Source organism: Marmota monax, unplaced genomic scaffold (assembly GCF_021218885.2).
Source record: "Marmota monax isolate L192 unplaced genomic scaffold, Marmota_monax_Labrador192_F-V1.1 WCK01_AAM20220418_F8-fsc00017, whole genome shotgun sequence".
Lineage (NCBI taxonomy): Eukaryota > Metazoa > Chordata > Mammalia > Rodentia > Sciuridae > Marmota > Marmota monax.
This window is the reverse complement of record NW_026695241.1, coordinates 15,086,059-15,111,729: the sequence shown is the minus strand read 5'-3', so window position 1 is coordinate 15,111,729 and position 25,671 is coordinate 15,086,059. Positions and strand designations below refer to the sequence as shown.

The window sequence follows — 25,671 nt, the reverse complement described above, 5'->3', positions numbered from 1 at the left end:
TCTAGAAGAATTTTTTGCCAACAACAAATTATATTTATTTTCATATAACGATATCCTAGCCCAAAGTGATAGCTCTCCTTTTTAAAACTTGAGACGAGTAGCATATCTTCCTTGGGAAAGATGGGTTCAGCAGGCTTTTGAGGTACGTTTCAACTTTCATTCACAACAACATTTTTTTTTTAAAGAGAGACATTTAAAACATGGAATCTGCCATTCAAGATAATTTTCTTATTTCTAGACATAATCAAATTACAAATTATGCTCATTCTGATATCTTATTATTATCTTAAAAAGATATAGTAATCTCTGCAAATGACTGATTTGGAAGTTTTGTTTTGCTCACACAAGAATAAAGGGAAACTAGGTTACTGTTCTCTGTGTGCTGAGCAAAATACTAGGTGCTCACAAATGTTTTACAAGGGTCTTGAAGTCTATAATTTGTTTAATGGAAATCATTTTATTTTTTTAAAATTGGAACTAAAATGTACTCACAGGAGAAAAAAATAAGCGATCATTTGCAAAAAATCAGAACAAAATAAATACAATTTTGTGTGTTCATGATGGGTAAACAGTCCAAAGGGCTTCTTGAACAAGACTGAGGTTAGAGATTCTGGTTAGGCGGCAGATAAAGAAACTACGCTTCTGGATGCACTGGGCTGAGACATGACTTTCCAGTTGTCTGATGAGGAATATTGGTGAGGTGACTGGAAATCAGCAACCCCAATCTGTGGATATTCAAGTTCCAGTAATGTTACTTACTTGCATTTTGTGGTTAGGGGACTATCACTTTGCCTTGTCCTTCTAAGCTTCAATATTTTATTTGCAAAATGGGAATAAATAGTGATGGACTACTTCCACAAGGTAACTGATTATTAAGTAAGAGAGTGAATTTGAAAATGCTGGAGAATTGTCAAACACTTTCCAAATAGCAGGTATTTAAAAAACTGCTGAATCTCTGAGGTCTACTCTAGGTAACTTTCAAATAGAAAAGAAGAGCTCAGTGACTATCTAAAATTACAGCTAATAAAAACTAGTCAAGAGAATACAAAACAGAAACAAGATGAACTTCATTAAAACTATATCCAATATTTAGAAATGCATTTACCATTCTATAGACATCATCTAAAGCATAAAAGAAGTGTAATGGCATATAAATTTCTTCTGTATATACTGTGCCCTCAGTGGAGAATGTCCCCTCCAGTTTCCTTAACTGCTTAACATTCCCCCCAACAATATGAGCGTTTTCAAGCATACAGGAAACCTGAAGGAAATTTAGACATCACCCTATATATCTGCCACATCAGTGCTACTCATAATGCTATATTATATATAACATATTACATATGTTAGCATATATTAGTCTGTGTTCACCCTTCAGTTCAGCTCATATTTTGGGTGGTTTGCATATCACTAATGCTGGCCATCATTTTTTTTAATGTAAACTTTACGTATTAAAAAAAAGCATAGCTCCTGAGGGGACTGGTTAACTTTTGTTATCATTCAATTGCTCCCATGCCTTCATTGATTCTATTGAAGGAGTTCTCCATTGCTTCATGAAGCTTACTTTAGTATCACTTGTCAGGGGACTAGTACATTTGTGCAACATTTGATTAATGTTTGTCTCAATGCTGGGTTAGAAGCATAAGGAAGGTAGGGACTATTTTCCCAGCACTTCGCCCTGTGTCTGTTACAGAAGAGGTAGTCAATAAATGCTTCTTAAATGAATAAAAAGATAAAATATTATTCAATGAAGTAAAGGTTGTTATATTTATTCCATTTGCAGATATTTACTACTGAATACCTACTATAGATCAGACATTGTTCTGAAGGTGAATAAAAAAGACAAAAATCTCCTCATGGAGCTTATATTTTATTGGGGAATAAAAAAATTCACAAGAGGTTAACATAATGCTCTGAAGAATTTAAAAAGCAAGGGAAAGTGGTGGGTGAGTGCTAGGATGGTTATTCTAGATACAATGGTGGCTCCTGACAGACTCTTTGATGAGATGGTTTCAAGCAGAATGAAGTACAGAACTGAGCTGTGAGAATCCCTGGGGGAATGTATTTGGGACGAACAAGAAGAGCAACAACAAAACTAAAGGCAAAGGCCCTGAGGAGAGAGCCAGACACGGAACACTGCAGGAATAAAGGCCAAGAACCTGGTGTGGCTGGCATGATGGAGCTCAGTGAGGGCACTACACGGTGAGGCACAAGGGCCTGGAGCAACATCTTAGAAAACCTTTGAGGCCACCAGCAAGTTTTTGTATTTAATCTGAGTTAGCTGGAAGGTCTTCTAAGGATTTCAAATAGAGTTTCTCATTTACTCTTTTTTTTTTTTTAAACGTAAGTGAATCTTTTTATTTATTTATTTATTTTTAATTTTTTATTGTTGGTTGTTCAAAACATTACATAGTTCTTGATATATCATATTTCACTCTTTGATTCAAGTGGGTTATGAGCTCCCATTTTTACCCCATATACAGATTGCAGAATCACATCAGTTACACATCCATTGAATTACATATTGCCATACTAGTGTCTGTTGTGTTCTTCTGCCTTTCCTATCCTCTACTATCCCCCCTCCCCTCCCCTCCCCTCCCCTCTTCTCTCTCTGCCCCCTCTACTGACATTCATTTGTCCCCCTTGTATCTTAAAAGGAACCGTCTAGATAGTATTTTAAGTACAGACTGCTAATCCTTTACCTCAAGTCATGAGAAGAATTTCTAGAGTTTGGAATTTTATTTTTATTTTATTGTGTAACTATTACATGTTTCCTTCTGTCCTTCCTTTCTAGGGATTGAGCACAGGGCCTTGGACATCCGAGGAAAATGTTCTACTGCTGAGCTACACCTCAACCTTTGCTTTTGAATTTATGAACTTCAGGAATACTGAGGAGAGACAAGACGGACATCTCATTCTCAGGCTGGGGAATTATTAAACAGCGGAAATTCTGAGCCTCTTCTCAAGAGGCCACAGGGGTACAGCTCTATGAAACATGGACTGGGATAACAAACTAAATCTCGAGAAGGCCAAGGGCACCATACCAAATACTACTGATTCACTCCAAATATTCTTACAACCCAAGAACATGCTTTCTGACTACAAGCTTCTGAAATGTCCTAAATGTCCACATGATACTCTGGTATTTACTTATGGTAGTCTTCTGTTTAAGGGCAGACAGCAAGATAAAAGTAAAAAGGAACAGTGATTAGAAACAAGGAGATACAAAGTTACATCTCAGTTTTGACATAAATAGTTGTATGAACTTGGGCAAATTATTTAATGCCTCAATCTCAGTTTCCAAATCTGGAAAATGGGAAATTAGGATCTGAACATTTCTAATAACTTTTTGACTCTAACCTTAATCCACCGTAGCTTTAACTTCTTCCTATATTACGCAGAGGTCAGATTTTTTAAGCTTAAAATGTTGTAAAAAATGTAAAAAACAAGTATTATAAAGAAGAAGGAAAATAAGGAGAAATCTGACTCTGGGATTCTTGGAGTTATTTACCCAAGAACACCTGTGGGGTGGAAAAATCTTCTCTTCTATGGCAGAAGGTAAAACTAATAACTATGTAAGAAAAACAGGAAAAAAGACATTTTTGTCTTCTTGGGTGTTTGCCCCATCAAATTACCAACTCCAAATATTTGTCATTTTATATTTTTAGAAAAGATGCTTCCAAAACTAGGCAAAGGACTTGCTTTTCATTTTTTCCACTTTTTAACTGACTTAGCAACAACAACAAAAAACTGACTTCACAATTTCCCCCTTATCTAAATACTGCCAATTAGCTTCTGGTTCTATTGCCATAAATATTATTCCATACTTTTGCTTCTCTCCTGAAAGGTTTTGTCATGACTTTGAACGCAAGGTCCATGGTCTGGAATGTTCTCTATACACAGCTTAAATTAGCTTCTGATTCTCTTTCTGCAAGATTTGGCTTGGCTGCTACCTCCTCTAACATGGCATTTAAAAGCATGGGTTCCTGAGCTGGTCAGCCTGAGTTTAAATACTGGCTTAGTCACTTACTGGCTATGTGTCCTTAGGGATGTTCCCAATGATCCCTCTGCACCCGGGCTGTTTCCTCATTTATAAATAGATATGATAGTAATACCAGTTGTGTAGAGATGTTGTAAGGATCAAATACATTAACACATACAAAATACTTAGAGCAAATCTTGGCAGTAGCAAGCAGGCAATAAACACTAGTTATTATTACAACAATAATACTAGTTATTATTCTGTGAACTTTTCCCCCAAACTGAATTAGGTGTCCATTTCAATGGTTCCTGTGCACAGGTATATCCCCCATCCTGTGCGAAATAATTTCATAACTGTGTGTTTACTTGTCTCCAATAGACTACAAATTCCTTAAAGGCAGGTCTATACATTCCTCTATATTTTTAGTGCTGGGCATATTGCACATGATAAATTTCAGCTATCTCATCACGAAGATAAATAAAGATACATTTAGAACTTAGGTATTGGTGAAAAAACATAGCTAAATTATTTTTTTAAATATAGAATTCTAAAACTTTGAGACAGAAAATATTTCTAAATAGATTTAAAATCTAAAAGAATAAAAATAAAAGAGCTGGAAGAAAAATGAAGGGACAATATAGTTGAATTAAACAACCTAGATTGAGCTGAAGAAGGAACATGAGAAGGTCTTTGGTGGACCTAATGAGGTGGTGCAGGAAGTGCATGATTTGAATTACAACCTGCTTCCTGTGGAGGAGTACAGGTTAGTCATTCTGGACAATGGTGGGGACACCCAGCACAGGCCAGATACTGAGAAATACTCATCATTTTCCTGAAAACTGAAAAGTCCTTGTCCCCAGGGCCCCAACACATGCAAAAGTAGGAATCACATTTGTCTTGTCCATATTTAACATGGAGCAGAGGGTTCTGATGCAGAACACTGATAAGGAAAGATAATTGTTCTGGCTGAGGTAAGGTCCAGGCTAATTTACTTAAAAGAACTTTGGTGAGGTGAGGGTAATTAATCTCTGTTTTCAAAATAAAGGGTTATTTTCTTTTTAAGAGGTGTTCTGTGTTCTCAAAGAGAATGACAAAACAAATTAATCATTTTCCATTACTCCACACACTGGACTTGGATGTTGAAAGAGCATGTGAACAGTTAATCCCCCTATATGGATGAGTTTCTGGTGACAGGCAGATCAGATCTAAATAGAAATCAGGCAAGGTATTTTATTTTTATCATTGTGACTTTGAGACTTAATTAAGAAAATAACTGAGATCAACTCTGCCTATATTTTTTTAAAGTTTGCTTTCATAATTAATCCTTTTTAGAATACTTCTATTTTTTTCACATTTTAGTCATTCAATGAATAAGTCAGAGACAAAGGGATAGGAAGAATAAAATTTTTAACAAGAATTTAAGCATATTACATAAAGTGACAATATAATATATATATATAACAATATTTACGTAACAGTTTTTTGGATTTTGTACAAAGCATTCTCCTGTCATTGCTGTCAAGGTAGACAGAAGCATAGCCTATCAGATATATTTTTAAATGATCAGAAATTCAACTGAACTATCATTTAAGGAATCCTTACTACCAGACCATTCTTGGCTCAAAGTACCAATAATTTGTTATTGAAGTGATACAATTTGGCAGGTTTCTGATCTAAATGGCTAATATGAAAATGAACTATTAGTATGTTTGAGATGCTCTGTTAAGCTAGGTCCCAAAGGCTGAACAGACAGGGTTCTGGAGAGCCAGGTATTGAATTTTCAACCATTCACTAAGAAAGATGGATTATGAAAACAGCAAGAAGGTGGCTTGCTATTGGATTCGTGGGCATAATACAGCTGCCAGTGTTATTTGGTGGGCAAATTCATCTGACATTTGCTGCAATCAATTGTTTTCCTGGAACTTCAATTTCTAGAAAGTATTTTCCTCCCTTCAAATGAAAGCCATGCATTCATTCAGCTGGACAACAATGAAGCTTTGTGGCCTGGTGGTTGGCATGCAAAGGAGCTTGTCTTGCCAAAACAATTTGAAATATTGAACTTAGGCCCCCTCACCCGCACTGCATTTTAACATATTCAACTAAAATGAACAAGTTCTGCAGCCTTTACTAGATGCATTAAAACTAGAAGTAGCCAAAACCATATGACTCTAAACATTTAAAGTATGCAATGAAAACTCTAGAAAATATGCAATGCTCTGGAAACTACAGAGGATTTCACAGAAACTCATTACACAGACACTGGATAGGACATCATCGTTCCTTTACTCAACAAGCACTTACTAAGCACCTACTATATGCATATCAAATCTATACCGCCAGTATACCAGATGTCATTCTGCTAAAGCTGACCAGATTTAGTTTAAGGATATTGTTTGGGTTCTTGAATGAAAATGAATTTTTTAGGGAAATAGACATGAATAGATAAATAAACACATGTGCATATGGTATATTATTTCTCATTATTTGTTTTTTTAATTAACTTGAGAACTCTCAAGCAGAAGAGTTCTTTAACAAAAACATTGCTATAACAAAGATTTTATAGATTGAGTGACAAAAAATAAATATTTATTTCTCACAGTAAGAAACTGGGAAGTCTAAGTTCCAGCAGATTCCATGTCTGGTAAGGGCCCACTTCCTGGCTTATAGACAGCCATCTTCTTGCTGTATCCTCACACAAGTGTGGGAAAGAAATCATCTCTCTAGTATCTTTCCCTTCCATGTGGAACTGGAAATCAAACCCATCATTGGGTTATATACCCATGATCTCATCTAAACTTAACGTAACCTTTGGTTTACTCAATAATATTTATTGAATTTGGTGCTACAACTGCTTCTCAGTCATCTAGTAACTGTATACATTGCAACAACATTAAAAAAAAAAAACAGCTGATGTAAAAGATCAGATAATTTATGTTTGATTTGAGAATTATGCTTCCCAATGAATGTGGGTATGTGAGGAATTCTGGAATTCACCATAAATGAAAGAAGTTGCAACAAACACTAAAATCAAATTAAATGAGAACGGTCTTCCATTTTTTCTTTGAGGACTCAAGCTCCCTACCTTGTCTTGAAAAGTGCTAATTAGACCAAATTCAGAGTACTTATCTTGTTTCCTTGGTCCCAGAATGCAGCTGGACACCAAAGGTGCAACATACTGTTCTATGTTGTTTCTAAGAAGGTGTAGATATAGGTGGGTACCTGAGCTGCACCGCTCAATCATGCAGAGCACTGCTTTGTATGTGTTCTTACTCTACTAAAACTTAAAGAAAACTCAGTGCTTTAAAGGAAGTGTTTGGAGATGTAACTAAGCCGTCTGTTGATAAGCAAAACTGGATCATATTTACTGTAGTATCACTTGAAGAAGTTAGTTACAATTGGCACATTATGGAAACCACTGAAGATTCATTTGTAACAACAACAAACAAACAAAGCATGGGAATACAGAGTGGCAGTTTGTTCCCAGGAACTGGATCATAATGTTGTTTAATTCTTAGTATGTTAGGAAAATTAGCCTACAGGCTGAGGTTGTGGCTCAGTGGTGGAGTGCTTACCTAGCATGTGTGAGCACCACATATAAATAAATAAATGCCCATCAATGACCAATAAAATATTTTTTTAAAAATTACCATCATCGTTTACTATTCAGGTCCAATGAATGTTCTTTTTTTCTTTTTACATTTTAGTCATTCGATGAATAAGTTAGAGGCAAATAAAGGGATAGGAAAATAAGAATAAAATTTTAAACAAGAATTTAAGCATATTACAAAAAGTGACAATATAATATTTTGTTGGGAAGTACTTCTTCATGACACTGCTGCATGTCTTGATAGCTTTTGTCCAAGGCTGGCTTTTAAAGAATATCTGTAGAGCAAATAGCCTTGGAAGATGGAGATAGTGTCTTTCCCTGAGACAAAAGTTGGTTACACAATTACTTGGAGCCCCCATACAAAGTGAGAATGAAAACACATACAAACCCCCATAAAAGAATGGGGGTTTCATAAACTTCATAGAATTTTACTGTGTGTGCATCACCTAGCTGAGCCACCTCCTATGATTCTTGAGGACTTGGAGTGGAAGGCAACCAGTGGGAAGGTTAAGTTCATGCTGGCCGCTGTGCCCTTGTCTTCTACCTTTTGCCAGCAGCCATGAAAATGTGACAGACTAAGTTGCTGGCTTGCAAGTAGAGCAAAGTCTCATTCATGTCCTTCATAGTTTTTGACATACTTTGGGCAACATGATAATAAAATGGAAATATTATGTAGTAGTAATGATTTATTTCACTCTATCAACAATCCATGTGATTCTTTTCTAATATAGTTAGGAACAAATGATAAATAATGATATAATAATTTCAAAGAAATGAAATAGAAAAAATTTTCAAGAAAATAAAATGACCAAAATCTAACACATATCTGTAAGACAGAATGAGTTCTCCTCTCTTTTAAAAACAAAGAAATTTGCTTTAGGAAGATCTTGAAAAGAAATCAATACTTATGAGAAGAAAATTAAAAAAAAAAAAAAAAAAGATTAGGTCCAAATGGCCTTGGTGACATACAGAGGACTAAAATACCCTTAAAAACTCTCAACCTTTATCATCACTCCCAGAATCTTCTTCATTCTTGTAATCACAAGCTTCTTTTCCTTGTAAACCTCAATCACTGTTGTGGGGTCTCATACAAAGTTTGAAAGGACTTCATGAAGCCTGGGTCCCATGCTACTTTGCAGGGCAAAGACCCAAATGAGGAACCAGAACGCACATTCAGTTTTTCACATGGAGTCACAGGTTGAAAGGAGATGTAAATAAGAAAATGTGTGTGATGCAACCGGGAATCTGCACAAGAACAGTTAAGAGGAGAAATGAGAAAAGAAGGATGAGGGAAGCAGTTTATGTAATCTCAGTCAACATGCGGAAACAAATCAACTGAATAGACAATTTGCTCATTATACTGACTCATTTATTTACTTTCCTGTTTTGTTTTTCAACAGTTCATACAGTTTCCAAAGAGACTGCTTTTGGAAATTGGCTTATTTGTTAAAATCAGAGAAATGCTCCTTCAGTGAATTCATGACTGGGCAAAATGGCCCTTGAAATTAGGTCTGACAAATTTAAATTTTAATAAGAGGCTAAAGTTAAGCTCTCAAGGACTTGAAAAATTAAGGAAAGTGATGTTTGAGAAGGAATTTTACAATTATTGTTTGATAGCCTAAGAGGAAAAATGATGAGGAGAGAAGATGTGATGGTATCAGTAGAGAGGATATGAAATTTAGTCAGTGGGAATGAAGACCGAGTCCAATACCAATGCAGAGTAGAGACAGCTCCATGGATTAACTCTACTGAGCATTCTTAAAGGACAACCAGAAGGTTGTCTGAATCGGTGACCATGGCTATGTATTACAGGCATTGCAGGTGCTTTAAAAAATACTGGTACCAACCTGAGACTGGGGATATGCAGAACTAAAATTCTTGAGATTATTATAGAACTCTAAATCTAAATTCTCAGAGCCTAAATCTGAAACCACTGAATCCTGGACGTAAATTTCAGACCGCCAAGACAACTAACCAATGTGGCAAAACTAGGAGTAGAAATGTCCTAATTAAAAAGCCAAACTTCCTGGTCTGTACTGCTCTTGTGGTTGGTGAAAGTCATAGACACATATGGGAGGGATACTGAAAGTTAGGCAAGGGCTTTCCCATCCATTATCTCTGATCTTTCCAGCCTGGGAGACAGAAAGGACAAATATTTGGTCTGTTTCACAGATAATTGAAATGAGATTCAGAGAGGTTAATGAGGTGCCTGCCCATTGAAATAGCCAGAATTCCCAACCAGGAATTGCCATCCACCAAATTCTAATCCTTTCCTAAGACAGCTGGAAATTACCTGGCCTTTGCCTTACCCTCTCACAGTTATCCTACACTTTTGGAACAAACACACTCTTCTTCAAGGAAAAAAACTTAAATAAGGAGCTTTGAGGTATTACAGAGCGAAACAAGACCTGAGTTGGAAATTGTTAGGGATAAGGATGAAAATAGGAAGTTCTCTGAAGAGAAAACATACAGGAGTTCATCAGAGAATCTAAGTGTTCTAGGTCAGTGAGTCTACCTCTGTTGAACCCACTTCAGACCACAGGCTTGATGTCTAATGACCATGAAACAGACACAATATTGAGGTGTTCCATTAGCCTTTGCAGGGGATACAGGCAGAGGTGAGACGCTGGTTGAGGAAAACACTGAAAAGACTCTGCAGAAAAGCACTTACGTTAGACCAACTATGCGAAATAACTGAGAGGAGAACCTAAAGAGATTAATGAGGGAATGGCTATTTTGATGATTTGGCCTTTTACTGTTTGATGTTCAAATATAATGCAGTTGGGGGCAATGATAGGTTGAAATCATTCACTAATGTTAAATAATTAACATGAAACCATCTGGGTATTTATATTAATAGTGCTAACAGTGACAATTTATACTCTCTCCAGCCTTTCATCTGAGATCAAAGTTTATTAAAAGCCCTAAACAAACTTTATAAACACTTATGTAAGTGGCATTAGAGCCATTATGCAGATACTTAAAATAAAAAAGATCAACTGTGGTATTTAATACAACTAAGCAAGCTCAAGACAGAACTAGTAGTGCAACCAAGGGGCATGCCAATTTTTTTCTTCATCATTCAAAAGGAAGAAAACTAGATCAAAGTTGCTTTATGAAGCCCCATTTAACAATACAAGTTTACAGCATATTCTACATATGGTCCCAGAATGTCAGTTCTCTAATTCTGAGACAATTTTCTACCTTGCTCAAGGTAAATATGGGATCCAGTGGCTAATTTTCTTCCTCTTCACTTTGTATCGTTTACTAGATACTTGTGAAGTGCTCCTTACTCATGTCTTTATTTACCCTCACTAGTCAAAAGCAGAGGGTGTGGGATGGAAAGAATACTGTGTCACTGACCAAGACACTTGAATTCAAGCTGTAGTTATGACACACTTACAAATTCATAAGTTTTTTTGGGCTCCAGACTTCTCATGTATAGGGTGAGAGGTTTTGGCAAGGATCTTGAAGACTCTGTCCAGTTCTAACATTAACTAAAATGTGCAATCCATGGCCCCAGGGATCTAGTCAGCTGTACACTGTAGGGCAGTGTTGAGATATGACAGAGGCTCAGCGAGCATCTGTTACACAATATTATATGATTAAATCAGGGTACATTGCTTGATAGTGACGACAAGCTGGGTGGAATTTTTGTGAAGATTACACCTTCAGTGTTGTATGAAAGGAGAGAAGGTTAGCACTCCCCTTGACAAGGATGGAAGAGGCCCTCGGGCCTGACAACACGCATACGGTTAAGGCATTGCTACCTACTTCGTGGCATCTAACCATCGTTTTTGATCACTTCGACAATGAATTACGCAAACAAATCCAGGAAGCAAAGGATCAACTATACAGGGAGATAGAAGTTATAAAAAACAAACAAACAGAAATCCTAGAAATGCAGGAAGCAATAAACCAACTTAAAAACTCAATGGAGAATACTACCAGCAGAGTAGAACACTTAGAAGATAGAACATCAGACAATGAAGACAAAGTATTTCAACTGGAAAAGAACATAGACAGCTCAGCAAGACTGTTAAGAAACCATGAGCAGAACATCCAAGAAATATGGGATAACATTAAGAGACCAAACTTAAGAGTCATTGGGATACAGGAAGGTACAGAGCTCCAAACCAAAGGAATGAGCAGTCTATTCAATGAAATAATACGAGAAAACTTCCCAGACTTGAAGAATGAGACAGAATCCCAAATCCTAGAAGCCTACAGGATGCCGAATGTGCAAAATCATAAGAGATCCACACCTAGACACATTATAATGAAGATGCCCAACATACAGAATAAGGAGAGAATTTTAAAAGCTACAAGAGAAAGGAAGCAGATTACATTTAGGGGTAAGCCAATCAGGATAACAGCTGATCTTTCAACACAGACTCTGAAAGCTAGAAGATCCTGGAATAACATATTTCAAACACTGAAAGAAAATGGGTTCCAACCAAGAATTGTGTATCCAGCGAAATTAAGCTTCAGGATGGAAGATGAAATTCAAACCTTCCATGATAAACAAAAGTTAAAAGAATTTGCAGCTAGAAAACCATCTCTTCAAAACATCCTCGGCAAAACATTACAGGAAGAGGAAATGGAAAACAACAATGAAAACCAACAGTGGGAGGTAGGACACTAAAGGGGGGGAAATAATCAAAGAGGAAAACAAACCATGTTTAGTAACAGAAATAAACAAATATGGCTGGAAGAACAACCCATATCTCAATAATAACCCTAAATGTTAATGGCTTAAACTCACCAATTAAGAGACACAGGCTAGTAGAATGGATCACAAAACAAGACCCAACAATATGCTGCCTACAGGAGACGCATTTGATAGGAAAAGACATACATAGGCTGAAGGTGAAAGGTTGGGAAAAATCATATCACTCATATGGACTTCGGAAACAAGCAGGAGTGTCCATACTCATATCAAATAAAATAGATTTCAAGCCAAAGTTAATCAAAAGGGATAAAGAGGGACACTACATACTGCTTAAGGGAACCATACACCAACAAGACATAACAATCATAAATATTTATGCCCCAAACAATGGTGCAGCTATGTTCATCAAACAAACTCTTCTCAAGATCAAGAGTCTAATAGACCACCATACCATAATCATGGGAGACTTCAACACACCTCTCTCGCCACTGGACAGATCTTCCAAACAAAAGTTGAATAAGGAAACTATAGAACTCAATAACACAATTAATAACCTAGACCTAATTGACATATATAGAATATACCACCCAACATCAAGCAGTTACACTTTTTTCTCAGCAGCACATGGATCCTTCTCAAAAATAGATCATATATTATGTCACAGGGCAACTCTTAGACAATATAAAGGAGTAGAGATAATACCATGCATCTTATCTGATCATAATGGAATGAAACTGAAAATCAACGATAAAAGAAGGAAGGAAAAAGCATACATCACTTGGAGAATGAACAATAGGTTACTGAATGATCAATGGGTTATAGAAGGAGGAAATTAAAAAATTCTTAGAGATAAATGAAAACACAGACACAACATATCGGAATCTATGGGACACATTGAAAGCAGTTCTAAGAGGAAAATTCATTGCTTGGAGTTCATTCCTTAAAAAAAGAAAAACCCAACAAATAAATGATCTCATACTTCATCTCAAAATCCTTGAAAAAGAAGAGCAAAACAACAGCAAAAGAAGTAGAAGGCAAGAAATAATGAAAATCAGAGCTGAAATTAATGAAATCGAAACAAAAGAAACAATTGAAAAAATTGACAAAACTAAAAGTTGGTTCTTTGAAAAAATAAACAAAATCGACAGACCCTTAGCGATGCTAGTGAAGAGAAGAAGAGAGAGAACTCAAATTACTAGCATACGGGATGAAAAAGGCAATATCACAACAGACACTTCAGAAATACAGAAGATAATCAAAAACTATTTTGAATCCTTATACTCCAATAAATTAGAAGATACTGAAGGCATACATAAATTTCTTAAGTCATATGATCTGCCCAGATTGAGTCAGGAGGATATAGACAACCTAAACAGACCAATATCAATTGAGGAAATAGAAGAAACCATCAAAAGACTACCAACTAAGAAAAGCCCAGGACCGGATGGGTATACAGCAGAATTTTACAAAACCTTTAAAGAAGAACTAATACCAATACTTTTCAAGCTACTTCAGGAAATAGAAAAGGAGGGAGAACTTCCAAATTCATTCTATGAGGCCAACATCACCCTGATACCTAAACCAGACAAAGACACTTCAAAGAAAGAAAACTACAGACCAATATCTCTAATGAACCTAGATGCAAAAATCCTCAACAAAATTCTGGCGAATCGGATACAAAAACATATCAAAAAAATTGTACACCATGATCAAGTAGGATTCATCCCTGGGATGCAAGGCTGGTTCAATGTACGGAAATCAATAAATGTTATTCACCACATCAATAGACTTAAAAATAAGAACCATATGATCATCTCGATAGATGCGGAAAAAGCATTCGACAAAGTACAGCATCCCTTTATGTTCAAAACTCTAGAAAAACTAGGGATAACAGGAACATACCTCAATACTGTAAAAGCAATCTATGCTAAGCCTCAGGCTAGCATCATTCTGAATGGAGAAAAACTGAAGGCATTCCCTCTAAAATCTGGAACAAGACAGGGATGCCCTCTCTCTCCACTTCTGTTCAACATAGTTCTCGAAACACTGGCCAGAGCAATTAGACAGACAAAAGAAATTAAAGGCATAAAAATAGGAAAAGAAGAACTTAAATTATCACTATTTGCAGATGATATGATTCTATACATAGCAGACCCAAAAGGCTCTACAAAGAAACTATTAGAGCTAATAAATGAATTCAGCAAAGTGGCAGGATATAAAATCAACACGCATAAATCAAAGGCATTCCTGTATATCAGAGACAAATCCTTTGAAATGGAAATGAGGACAACCACTCCATTCAAAATATCTTCAAAAAAAATAAAATACTTGGGAATCAACCTAACAAAAGAGGTGAAAGACTTATACAATGAAAGCTACAGAACCCTAAAGAGAGAAATAGAAGAAGATCTTAGAAGATGGAAAAATATACCCTGTTCATGGATAGGCAGAACTAACATCATCAAAATGGCGATATTACCAAAAGTTCTCTATAGGTTTAATGCAATGCCAATCAAAATCCCAACGGCATTTCTTGTAGAAATAGAGAAAGCAATCATGAAATTCATATGGAAAAATAAAAGACCCAGAAGAGCAAAAACAATGCTAAGCAGGAAGTGTGAATCAGGCGGTATAGCGATACCAGACTTCAAACTATACTACAGAGCAATAGTAACAAAAACAGCATGGTACTGGTACCAAAACAGGCGGGTGGACCAATGGTACAGAATAGAGGACACAGAAACCAATCCACAAAACTACAACTACCTTATATTTGATAAAGGGGCTAAAAGCATGCAATGGAGGAAGGATAGCATCTTCAACAAATGGTGCTGGGAAAACTGGAAATCCATATGCAACAAAATGAAACTGAATCCCTTTCTCTCGCCATGCACAAAAGTGAATTCAAAATGGATCAAGGAGCTTGATGTCAAATCAGAGACACGCCGTCTGATAGAAGAAAAAGTTGGCTACGATCTACATTCGGTGGGGTCGGGCTCCAAATTCCTCAATAGGACACCCATAGCACAAAAGTTAATAACTAGAATCAACAAATGGGACTTACTCAAACTAAAAGTTTTTTTCTCAGCAAAAGAAACAATAAGAGAGGTAAATAGGGAGCCTACACCCTGGGAACAAATCTTTACTCCTCACACTTCAGATAGAGCCCTAATATCCAGAGTATACAAAGAACTCCAAAAATTAGACAATAAGAGAACAAACAACCCAATCAACAAATGGGCCAAGGACCTGAACAGACACTTCTCAGAGGAGGACATACAGTCAATCAACAAGTACATGAAAAAATGCTCAACATCTCTAGCAGTCAGAGAAATGCAAATCAAAACCACCCTAAGATACCATCTCACTCCAGTAAGATTGGCAGCCATTAGGAAGTCAAACAACAACAAGTGCTGGCGAGGATGTGGGGAAAAGGGTACACTTGTACATTGCTGGTGGGACTGCAGATTGGTGCAGCCAATTTGGAAAGCAGTATGGAGATTTCTTGGAAAGCTGGGAATGGAGCCACCATTTGACCCAGCTATTCCCCTTCTTGGTCTATTCCCTAAAGACCTAAAAAGAGCATGCTACAGGGACACTGCTACATCGATGTTCATAGCAGCACAGTTCACAATAGCAAGATTGTGGAACCAACCTAGATGCCCTTCAATAGACGAATGGATAAAAAAAATGTGGCATTTATACACAATGGAGTATTACTCTGCATTAAAAAATGACAAAATCATAGAATTTACAGGGAAATGGATGGCATTAGAGCAGATTATGCTAAGTGAAGCTAGCCAATCCCTAAAAAACAAATGCCAAATGTCTTCTTTGATATAAGGAGAGTAACTAAGATCAGAGTAGGGACGAAGAGCAGGAGAAGAAGATTAACATTTAACAGGGATGAGAGGTGGGAGGGAAAGGGAGAGAGAAGGGAAATTGCATGGTAATGGAAGGAGACCCTCAGGGTTATACAGTGGAGGGGGTAGAGAGAGAGGAGGGGAGGGGAGGGGAGAGGTGGGGAGGGGGGAGGGTGGAGGATGGGAAAGGCAGCGGAGCACAACAGACACTAGTATGGCAATATGTAAATCAATGGATGTGTAACTGATGTGATTCTGCAATCTGTGTATGGGGTGAAGGTGGGAGTTCATAACCCACTTGAATCAAAGTGTGGAATATGATATGTCAAGAAATTTGTAATTTTTGAACAACCCACAATAAAAAATAAAAAAAAAAAGATTACACCTTCAGTTCCTCCTAGATTAAACTGGAGTGTATGAGGGAGAGGACATTTTACAATATTGCCTCATTCAGTTCAATCATTAAAAAATAAGAAATACAAAGTGGAGCATGCATGAATAACTTGCCTAACGTCATGTACCTGACTATAATAGAGATATGATCAAAATCTAGATTTTTTTTAAGGTTAATCAGACACTATTTTCAACCATATCACTCTCCATCATTTGAAAGTAGGGAAATATTATTTATCAGCTGAAATATATTGTTAAAATAGATGCACAAAATGAAAATTCCTCAAATCAGTTTTTCATTTAAAGAGTACTTCAATAATCTTCAATAATACACATAACATATACTTTTGCCACTGACCACATATTAAATGTGCACTACCAGTATTTTGTTTCATAGTTAAGTTAGTATACTAAAACATCCCAATACACTATTACTCTGAGAGTTCACCTAGATATGCTCTTTAAAAGAGTTGAAGGAATTTCTTACATATATTATATTTCAGAAAGTAACTTCCATTGTGTTTTACATTCATATTATCTCTACAATATAAAGCAAGAACTTTCTGGCTGGATAACATACTATGTTATTGAAAATACATTATCAAGCAAGGCAGTTAGACAGGCAATACGACTACTTATCAACATCAAATATGAGGCTGCCAGTCTGAGCTCGAAACACTGAGTTATCCAATACTACTAAATTCTTCTGCTGGAGAAGTTGCCTTCGTTATGTAATTTCTCAATGATACATTCCCCATGTCACCACTTTCATGAGACACTTGCCAGGGCTATAAGAAACAGTTTTTGCAGGCTGAATGAAGTCTTACAATTTTAAGCTGGCCATCACCTCTTGCCACAAGGTTGCAAATCTGCATTAAACAGCCCACTCCTTTTAGCAGGATTTTCTTCATTTGACCATAAGCAGTCATGCTTTAGAGGCTTAACCCTTTGAAGATGACCCCATTATTGGAAAAGATACATATTTTAATACTGACTCACAGAGTACAGGCTCTCTATTTTGGTCAAAGATGAAGAAAGGAGAATGTCTAGATTGTTTCACTCAAGATCCCTCATGAGAGATTCATGAGGATATTTCCGTTTGCCCTCGATGCGAATATACAGAAGGTAGACCAACATTAGAGCAGTGGGAAACTTGGCAGAACGGGCTAGGACAGGGTTTGTGCAAAACCTTTTTCCGGTTTCAGTTTGAATGGATTCCCAGGAAGTGTCAAGTCCGAACAAATCCAAAATTTTACAATGTGGCTCGGCCAAAACTGCTGAGATTCACCTGATTCTGGGTCAAAACTGTACAGAGCACACTGAGTTTTATTTGGTGCAAAGCCAATTGGATTGAACCTTTCAGGCAACTTCAATGAGAAGCTCATAGCCTTGGCAAAACCAAAAATGAATCTAGCCTGATCTTTGGTTTTGAAACAGCAAGTTCAGGCTTTGTAAGGAGATAAAGGCAAGTTTTACTTAGCTTCAAGGTTCTTACAAATACTTAGGAGAAGCATTGCAAATAATTAACAGTTATTTGGCCAGATTTACATACTCGAGTCAGTGTTTCCTGGGCAAAACAGGGGCACTTTGGTAAGAACATTAACTCATTTGGGTCCATACATTTCTAAGTGTCCAAGAATACAATTCAGTGAGTTAGCAAAGAACGATGGCTCTTCCTCAACAACTTCAGTGCAGAGCTGTTTGCACACGCAATGGATGAAGCACAATTAGTGCCAGATCCACAGTGCAAGAAAATTAAGACAAAACCCCAACAGCAATTATCTAAAAAAATATGGATGACAATAAGTGTGCAGAGTGTTGCTTTGCAATTTTCACAAACAAAAGCAAACTAATGTAATCCTGGATACAAGAGTGAAGATCTATGAGTGTGTATAGACAAATCTATTACTACTAATGTTAGTCAAATGTCTCATTTAGAGATATGCTGACTACAGTTGAAAAAGAAAACATATTTCCAGTGGATTGCAATATTTCTAAACAATATAGGTGATGTGTATATTTTCTGCATATAGCCTTAGGTTAGAAATTATCCTATAAATTATGTTAGTTCCATGAGTAAACTTTGAAAATAAGAGATTAGATTGCTTTACATATATAAGAAGCTGATTAAGTGCTAACTCGTTGTAACTACACAATTTCATGTATGATTTCCATTGATGGTAAAAGAGATAATCTATCATGTTCTTTTCTCTTTTTCATTTCCACACTTATTTTCTGTTCCCATAGATTTAATCACTAAGAAACACTGTTCACATGAAAAAGTACATGAAAATGAAAGCAGTTTCTTGTAATAATATTACTCAATATCTTGAACGTCTTCCTACTTTTATGGCTGACATTACATAGTGATCTGTCATCAAAAATCAATCTTAATGATCTATCAACTTGGTTAAATCCTCTTTTGACTTTATTGAAAACAAAGATTTAAAAACCACTTTACTTACTAAAGGGCTATAGTGTAGTTATGAAAAAATATTTGCTTTCTGTTCTTGGAAGTAATACCAAAAAGGATTTACCTACCAGGACTTATGAAATGACCATAATTCTTCTTTCATTAAGGCAATTTGTTTAACTCAACACATGCAGAAAATATTGAGAAAAACAAAAATCTTGTTAACTTTAATACGATTCAATAAATACAATATTTTGAAGCATTTTTTTTTTGAATCTAAGTAGTATTTGGTTTCCACCAGAACCTTAAACCAGAGATTGGCAAAGCCAGTTCTCATTGTCAAACCCATCAACCATTATTTTCTGGCAGAAGAAAGTCTGTTTTTATTTTTATTTCAAAGAAATATGTGTCCTTGTGACAACTGTTACATTTCTGAATTTTTAAGACAGATAAATAGATAAAGCAGGGTGACAAGCTAGATGTCCCCCAGATGAAATAACACTGCGGTCTTCAATTATTTTTTAGTCAAACTCTCTTGGCTGATTTCTGGAGGCATTCGTTCTTTGGTTACAGGAGGGTGGAGGACAAGGTGAGATTGTTAAATAAAACTTGAGTCACTTATTCTATAGTATCAATTCATTTATAACTCAGCACACTCCATCCCAATACTTCATACATCAAACACAAATCTTGTTTTTTAACAAAGATATCTGTGTGACTAAGAAAAGTCTTACCTCAGTGTCTTGATTAAAGGAGGATAACAGACACCAAAATCTTAAATTACCCTCTGTTTAGCACCCGAAATGCCTGGGAGAATTTGCCTTCTGAGAGCTCTGGGTCAGTGAGAAGCAGCCCTTCTTTAAAAAAAAAAAAAAAGCGAGAAGGGGCCAATGATAGGTAAGATGGCCTCTTCAAGCAGAGCCACTGTAGAGGAGAGTGCACATAAAAGCTGAGGACATAAAAACCAATTTTCAGTCAAGGAAATATATCTCATAGAAAGGGACCAGGGGAGGGAGGAGCAGGCAGGGAAAAGAGAAATACTGGGAAATGATATTGGCCAAATTATATTTTTACATTGCGAACATGTAACAAATACGCAGCAACTCATCTTACATCTATGAATAACTATAATGCACCAATTAAAAATATGGAAAAAAATACTTCTCTTTAAACGACTTGTGCCTCAATAGTCCTGGGAAGATCTCCACATACTTTCAGGGCATGCTACCCCCATTCAAAGATCATGCTTACTTTATTTGCTGTCTTTGAACATTATGGCTGGGGACAGCCCTATTTTGTAGTAATATTTTTTAAAAAATTCTGTTGACATGTTTGAATTTCATTTAATTTGGTTTCTGGTGGAATATATTACATATATAGGAATACATAAAGCATACTGAAAAGGACACTTCTTTGTGGTTTTAATCAGCATTTCCCTGATGCCTAACAAAGATGAATATCTTCTTACATTTCTTCTGCAGCTGAAATGTTTATGTGCTTTACCTTTTTGTTTTCTTTTAAAATTGAGGTTATTTAGCTTTTTCTGATTGCTTTCTACAAAACAGGATTTGGATACATATTGGAAGTCTAATATCTCTGCTGTAGCATTTGTAAATGAATTCTAAGTGTGGCTTTTCTCTCCCTCTTTTTTATGCTGCATTTGGCTTAATTTACATAAGTTCTTAATTTTAATGTAGTTATATCAGTCATTTCATGTATATGATATATATTTTCAATCTTTTTGACTTTGTTTTTTGTTCCTCTAAATCCTCCTAAGTTACACTATTATGAAAATTTTCAACTATTTTTTGTTCTAAACATTTTATAGTATTGCCATTCCTATTTAGCTGTCCATGCAATTTTGCATCTCATGTGAGTCAGGGATTCAAGTTGATTTATTACACCGTCTACCGAAAAGTGTATCCTTAGTTCCCTGATGTGTGACATCAGTTATGTCAGATGTTTAGTTTCCATACAGATGTATTTCTGTTTCTGAATTCTCTATTTAGATACATTGACCTCTAAATAGACTTGTGCTGGTTCTACACTATTATATTTCCAAAGAATTTCATTTGATAAGTTTTGACATATATTACAAAAAAGAAAAGAAGAGAAAAAAAAAAGCAACCTAAAAACTCCACAACTCCCCCTACCTTGTTCTTCAGAAATTTCTTGGCTATTCTAGCATTCCAGAGCATTTTCTCTATGAAGGATTTGTATGGTGGGGGGTAGATTATTTCCCTATGTACTTTGTATTTTTTGTTACATTTGTATTAGTATACCTTTGATTACATTTTCTCAGTGATCATTGTTGGACTTAGAAGTAAAATTGCTTTTCACATATCGGTTTCTATCAAAGAAACTTGCTAAAGTCTGTATTTTCATAACTTAACTATCCATTTATTGGGGGCTTTTAGCATAAATAAAAATAGCATTTTAAAATAATGATAATTTTGCTGCCCCAGCTAGGATCACCTGCACAACGTATAATAGGTTGTGCAATGGTGTAACCTTTGTTTGTTCTTGGTCTTAAAGGGGATCTTTCAAAATTTCAATGCTAAGGTTATAGTTTTGCCATAGTTTGTTTCTTTTATCAGATTTTTGAAGTTTCCTTTTATATTTAGTTTGCTGAAACATTGTTGATGATAATGATAAATAACACTATTCACCTGTTGAGATGACATTATCAAATTTTACATCTCCTTAATCTGTCAGTATGTTGAATTACATTCACTAATTTTCTAATATTAAACCAACATGAATTCTGGGAATAAACTCAATTTGTTCATGATGAATTATTTATACACACACACACACACACACACAAACACACATAATAATGCTAAATAAAAATAATTTGCTAATACAGTCTGTCTTTCTAATATTTTGTGTATAATATTCTTGCATACATGTTAATGACTGAGAATAATTTCCTTTATTTATACCTTCCATGTCTATGTTTTGCAATGAAGTTCATGCCAACTCATAATGTGAGTTGGGCAAGCTTCTTTTTTTTTAGTCTCTGAACAATTTTTTTAGCTCTGAAATTACCTGCTCCTCAAAAACTTGGTAAAACTAATTCATAAAATTATTTAGGGTTGGTGGCTCTTTTTGAAGAAAATTCTGAATGATTAAAAATTGTTGATTAAACATTATTTTTTAAAAATTTACTCATGGCACAATTCATGCTGCTTCTTAGTCCTGGAAAACTGATAGCTTTGTAAGAATTTGGTTATTTCTCCTAATTTTCCAATTTGGAAAATTACTCACAATACTCTCCTATGTGGTTAAACTCTCTAGTATGAGTTATATCTTCTTTTTCATTTCTAATGGATAATGATCTTTTTTTGACAGTTGGCTGACTGAATCAAGTTTGATGATCAATCAGGTTTGCTTTGTTGGCTCTCTGGCATGTTTGTTACCTATTACATTAATTTCTAGTCTTTTCTCTATTTTTTCCTTTCTTTAGGTTTATTATCCTCTTACATTTTTATCCCCTCTCTTCTAATGTAAGTATTGAGATACACACACATACATTTTTATCATTTTGTTCTACATATTTTATAATTTCCAGTATAATTTATTAATTTCTTGACTTGCGGGTTGTTTAGATGTACACTTTGAAACTTCCAAATGCTGAGGTTTCATTTGGTTATTATTATTATTTTTTTGGTAGTTGGACACTATATATTTATTTCACCCAACTATCCCTAGGTGGTGCTGAGGATCAAACCTAGGGTCCTGCACATGCAAGGCGAGCGCTCTACCGCTGAGCCACAATCCCAGCGCCTCATTTGGTTATCTTTTTGAATCTTAGAGCTGGATATGAGTATGTCACAAAATCATGGCCCAGGGATAAGAACAGAAATCCATATGTAACATCTGGCTTCCACTAAGGGGAAATTGCATGTGCTCTGTTTCTTTCTTTTCTTTAGTTAATATTGCAAATATAAACGACAGAGGTGGCAGGCATTGACTCATGAGGAGGAAACAAATATTGAGAACAAAAACAGCCTGGTTCTCTGACATGATAGTGACATCGTATGTGATACTTGCCATGGATCATTTATGTTTGGGTTGATCATGAGAGAAATCATTTATATCTTACTTACCCCCTATTATTTTTGAGTTTCTCTATTTTGGGGTTACTATCATGCCTAACTTAACACACAAAAAAAATAGAAAATAAATTCCCATCTTAATGGGAGATTTGAGAGGAGATAAGAAAAACTGTATTTATAACTTCAACTTCAATTGCTTGCATTCACTTTCACTTCATACTAGAGTGTCCGTTTCCTTTTCTCTCTGGACCTCCCATTTACAAGTTCCTTCCACTAAATAGTGACATCTCCTGGGCCCTTTCTTTCTGGCACCAGAGTGCCTCTATCCCTAATTTTCCAAGCACATGTCTAAAGTAGGATTTCCTCCAAGCCGCTCTTTCCCGATGCGCACTTGGAGTCTTGCACCCCTCCGCTTTGTCCTGTATACTGTTATTACATTTATGTCTCTTTACAGCACATTTGTCATACCACAGCCCCCAAACTAAAATCATCAATGGCTCTCTACTTGCTCAGTGGCTGTGCTACCACATTTCACCCCCTAATGTTGCAATGCAGATGACAGGGAATGTAAAGTGACCACAGCTCTCTTTCCAAAAGGTAGCCAGAATCCTTCCCAGCAGTGTTTCAGGAGCCAGTTCTGACCAAAAGAAACCAGTCCTCCAGAGGAATCTATTTCCTTTCCATAAAACGAACTCCTTGGTTTGTATTTCAAAACTCCAGAATACCACTTATTGCTCTCACAAACTGTCCTATGAATCCATAGAGGGGGAAATTGGAAAGGCTTTGAAATAACACAGAAACTTACCAGATATCTTCAATAGAAAATTCATTTTTGGGTAGTACATCCTTCTGGGTTTTCTGATTCTATGAGATCTCTGTACCTGGCTTTCAGTTATTTATAACTCTGACATGTAGATAACTGATGGAAATGCAAATGATTTTTGTTCATAGACAATAAATCTTGTCTGGTGATTTTCAATTGATTTCCCTTTTTCCACCATCAAAGAAAAAAAACCTTATCTCTATTTACATTCAGTTCAGCACTTCAGTGTCTATATAAGTGTAGTCTTTTGAATGTCCCTTAAAGTCAGTTGTAAAAGTCTGCTCATTATATTTCTCAGTAACTTAAATATATATATATTTATTAGTTCATTTTATAATTATACAAGAATAATTATTTCACCTGTTTTAAAAATATTATTCTAACAAGCCCTTTGGTTCATACTGCCTTTAAACTTTGCATACATTCCCAACTTTGCAGACATTCCCTCTCTGGTTCTTTCTACCTGACACCAATCTGTTTCTTTGTATTTCAGGGATAAACCTAAACTCATCATATCCCCACACTAACGAATCTATGAATTTCATTATGAACTTGGATCACAATGCCTCAATTTCCTTTCTATTTTTTTTAACAATAGCTCCTACAACATGTATTATCTGTTTCATTCATTAGCTTTATATAGAGCATTTCTACCTCATATGACTAACTTATTTTTAAGTAAGTGACTTCTCTCGTGTTTCTGAGTGAAAATTCCACGAAGGCACAGATCACAAGTCTATTTTTTCTCCTCCTAGTGTCAACACATTATTTTATATACTGCCCAGTAAATATCCACTGCCCAGTCCCATCCACTGTCCATGAGTTGAGACTCTCAATCAGGATTTTCCTCCAGGTAATTAGCTTTACTTGGTGGATCTACCTGCTATATATTGGCTGCAGGTAGTTCCTTCCTAGAAAAGTTCATGTTAGACTCTTGTAAAAGTGATTAGAGTTCCTGTGAAACTCCAAATAGTGTATAGTACTAACCAAAAAGACAGACGATAAAGAATAAATTGATGTACTTCTGGGGAATTTTTTTCCCCACTCTGATGGGACTGATGCTATTTACACCATGTTGTTAAGTATGCTGAGTTCAATATTTCTTCATTCTACAAATGTTTATTGAATGTCCACTTATCTCAGGTTTTTTTTGACAGAGCTTGAGGATTTATTTGCAAATATAAAGTAATTTCTAATCCAAATAGTTTAGCTGCTACTGAAGGAGAAAAATGGACACAACTGTGATCTTTGCAAAGAGATAACTGGTGGCAAGTCAGATTGAGTTTCTCATTATGATGAAAAGAACATCCTATTTGCAGTTATTATAACTATCAGAACCTTTACAATCAATCTATTGTAAACACTCCTAGGGGAATGAAGAAATTTCAAGCTTTGACTGACTTGTATCACCATCATGTAGACTCTAGATGAAACATGGTATGTGGCCTTAATACAAACCAAATGTGGACTGCCAATTCTTCACTGTGGTTTATGCACTGAGTTGTAAGAGAATAATAAATGGTCTTGAGATCACTTTCAGCATAGTTGATTTTATAAACTATAAAATATCTTTACCATTTGAATTGCCTACCAAGTGAATTAAATTCTGCTTCTCATAATGCCATATGAAGCCAAAGGACTTCATAATATTTGAGCATTAACATTATTACTGAGCATTCCAATTTTATGGTTTTACTTAGGATAATTATTTCAAATTAAAACTATCTTGAGAAAACGACTACTGTAAAAAACCTAGTTCATTTAATCAATTTTATTTTTCTCATGATGACTTTTAATTTTTACCTTTGCTCCTAAGGGAACTCTTAGAATAAGGCATTTAAGATTCTATGCATAATA

The 25,671-nt window shown here is 35.7% G+C and overlaps 1 protein-coding gene and 1 non-coding gene across 5 annotated transcripts in view; one reads left to right on the top strand and one right to left on the bottom strand.

Moving 5' to 3' along the window:
* Positions 1–25,671, bottom strand: part of Cep128 (centrosomal protein 128) — a 410,851-nt gene that overhangs the window by 33,141 nt on the left and 352,039 nt on the right. The gene's annotated exons all lie outside the window — the stretch shown is intronic.
* Positions 11,264–11,389, top strand: LOC124090494 (U6atac minor spliceosomal RNA). The gene has a single exon (XR_006851105.1). It is a non-coding gene; the product is annotated as a U6atac minor spliceosomal RNA (small nuclear RNA).